The 3,121-nt window shown below is 39.3% G+C and overlaps 1 long non-coding RNA gene across 1 annotated transcript; it reads left to right on the forward strand.

The window, feature by feature from the left end:
• Positions 1 to 488: 488 nt before the first annotated feature.
• On the forward strand, positions 489 to 2,338 carry LOC134870164 (uncharacterized). The gene is made up of 2 exons (XR_010166510.1): positions 489 to 613; positions 1,543 to 2,338. It is a non-coding gene; the product is annotated as an uncharacterized LOC134870164 (long non-coding RNA).
• The last annotated feature ends 783 nt before the right edge of the window (positions 2,339 to 3,121 follow it).

The raw sequence follows: 3,121 nt of genomic DNA on the forward strand, positions 1-3,121 counted from the left end.
AAGGGACATGACATTGCAGGAGCAGGAAGAAATAACTGAACTGAGACAGAATCGTGGTCTAAAGCTGAGCTTTGCTGATCTACCTTTGGACAGTTTTTGGCTGACTGCTGCCAAGGAGTTTCCTATTCTGGGAAACAAAGCAATTTCAGCTCTTCTCCCTTTCTCCACCACCTATCTGTGTGAGCTGGGCTTTTCAAGCATGACTACTTTAAAGACTAAGAAAAGAGAGAGACTCAGAGCTGTTGAGGAAGATCTTCGTGTTTGCCTTTCTTCAATTCCTGCAAGAATATCAGATTTGTGTTCAACTAAACAAGCCCAGGTTTCACATTGAGTAAGTAAAATGAGACTACATTTTCATTGTATTTCATTATATAAACTTTTTGTGACATTTTTATTTGGTGGTGTGCCGTGGGATTTTTCTAACGTGTAATATGTGCCATGGCTCAAAAAAGGTTGGGAAACACTGCACTAGTTGTCATAGTTCACCACCGGGTGACGCTACGTCACGTGAATGGCACATGCGCAGACACATTTAGCCACAATGTCATTTTTCGTGAGGACGACCGACCGCCATTTTCTCCTGGCTGAAAAAGATGTTCCTTAAGACGTTTTGGTGAGTGAAGCTCTCTTTAGTAGATCGTTGTTGATTCAATATGATTTGGGTTGTTTTTTTTAGGAATAGAACATGGACATAGTCGTAAAACATGGGTTGAATGACCACTCACTCACACGTAGGCCTACATCAAAATGCAAGCTAGCCTTTGCTAATAGAAAAACGTAGCAGTAGCTAAATGGCTTTTCAAGACCAGCATCTTTACTCCAACTGTCTAAAATTTGCTTTCGTAGAAAAATGCTTTGCACGCAACTACCTACTCTATGTTATAAACTAATGTTTTGTAAGCATACTGTGTAAGTTAGGCTAGCTTGGTAAGGAAGACCAATATGTTTAGCGTATATATTTCTCCTTGTAGCACTCACCATTCATTTTGCATGAATATTCATCTCCATTCTCCACGTGAAGTTTGTACTATGAAGGCATGCTAAAGGTGTAGTGTAATAAGTATTGAACTTTCTTGCACGTGTACCATGCCGCCATTTCCAACTCAAGCATGCTATCAAGTGCACATGACCAGCTTGTTCTTAATGGCATGCACTTGTTCTCTGCAGTTGTTGAGCAACTCACTAAATTTAGGCTACGATGTGGTGGTGCAGCACTGTTACATTGTGGGCACGAGCTGATTAGTTAGTCAATTAAAAAAATACTATTTGCATTTTTACATGGACATTGATGTGTAGGTTATGTAAAGCTTTTGATTAGTAGAAACCAGTGCAATTGAAACTATAGGAACTAGTTACTATCACAATAATTTGTAAATATCGTGTAAATATCTTTCATTATTTCAAAACAGCTGATATAATACTGTAATGAGTCTCTTGACATAGATGTTATGCACCATGAATCTGCATCATGAATCTACAGAGAATTCATTGAGGAACAAATGCTGCTTTGTGATCAGTTGTGTTATATTGTTCTCTCATTAGCCGACTGATGCAGAAGGCGAGATGCTAAAAAGGGATGGAGATCGGGATCCTGGTGGTCACAGAAGAGAATCCTTCTCCCAAAGGACATCATTGATGTGGTGCTTGTTTTGGAAGAGGAAATAGCTCTTCATGACCTGATGGATGTCCCCAATGCCTTTGCCCTTCTAATCGGTCTGCTGTACGCCCTCAACATGGACTATCCAAAGGACCCTGAAGTATACCTTCGAGATAATCCAAAAGGTAATCATGGACATAGGAGGAGATGCATGCTCATCAAGAGTACATGGACTCCGTAACAGACTCCTGCGTAAAACACTCTAAGACTTGTGGATTTGTCAAGCAGCTGATGTGAGGGAAGTGTGCACTCTCACACAGTGGAGTAGAATGGTGTCCTGAGATTGTTTTGTCCCTTGCGTAAAACACTGAAACTAAATAGCTTAATTGTTCCCAATCCTGTGCCATACAATCATATGGGATCTATTGTGATTATCACTCACCTGTCAACTGCATTATTTACAGTGTTTTCACTAGGGATGTCCCGATCTCATTTTTTAGCTTCCGATCCGATTCCGATATTTTCATATAGGTTCCGATCCGATCCCGATATTTCCCGATACCGGTTTTCCGATACCGATTTCCGATATCACTTTTTGTGTTGGCAAACAGCATTTAATTTATTTCGTATACATTAAGAAATAGACAGGCATCCAAGCTGTGCTCAATAGCTTTTATTCTCTCACTATCACAAATAAGAGCATTTTTTTTGCAATAATAATAAAAGAAATCTGATCTTTCAGTTCCCTTTATTCTGTTAAATAGGACTTTGTTTGTTCAAGTTGCCAGTACTTAGAAACTATAGTATGAATATTCTGCAGGTAAACTTTACTATCAAACATAAAGTACCATTTACAACTCAAAAGGTTACTCATTTAACAGTAGTAAATACAAGTAAGCTTCACTAAACTTTACTTCTTGGAAGTAAGTAACCATAACTTAAAAATCTTTGCATTAATTGTACACATAAAGTAAACATAACATAATGGAAACAAAGTTTTGGTTACTTATTTGAGACAACGAGTTTCCACCCTTTTTTCAAGTAAACTGAACTTATTATGTTTCACAGTGTGGGTAATTAAGGGATCTCAGAGACATGTAATCATCACTAAACTTAAACATAAACATTTTTACAGTGTAATAGAGCTCCTTATTTCCTCCATCTTAATCTAATGCACTGACTCCTTCAAAGTGTAGTGCAGGTTTTTTTAAATGAAAACCAACACCTGCACCTTATCGGCTGTCAACCGGTTCCTTTTTTCATCAAGGACATTCGACACTGCACTAAACAGTCTCTCACTGTCCACCGATGTACAAGGTACACAAAGAAACTTCATGGCTGTATCAGCCAGTGCGGGTCGCTGTGTAGCATGTGCCCGCCAGCAGAGCTGCCAACATACACGATTTTGGAGTAGCAGATACGATTTCCAGGCCCTAATTACGCCGCTACGCTTGACTTGAATATCCTACGCATTACCCAACAAATCGAAAAATGAATCGTGTAGCTGGCAGCCTCGTGCCTGTG

Source organism: Eleginops maclovinus, chromosome 9 (genome assembly GCF_036324505.1).
Source record: "Eleginops maclovinus isolate JMC-PN-2008 ecotype Puerto Natales chromosome 9, JC_Emac_rtc_rv5, whole genome shotgun sequence".
NCBI lineage: Eukaryota > Metazoa > Chordata > Actinopteri > Perciformes > Eleginopidae > Eleginops > Eleginops maclovinus.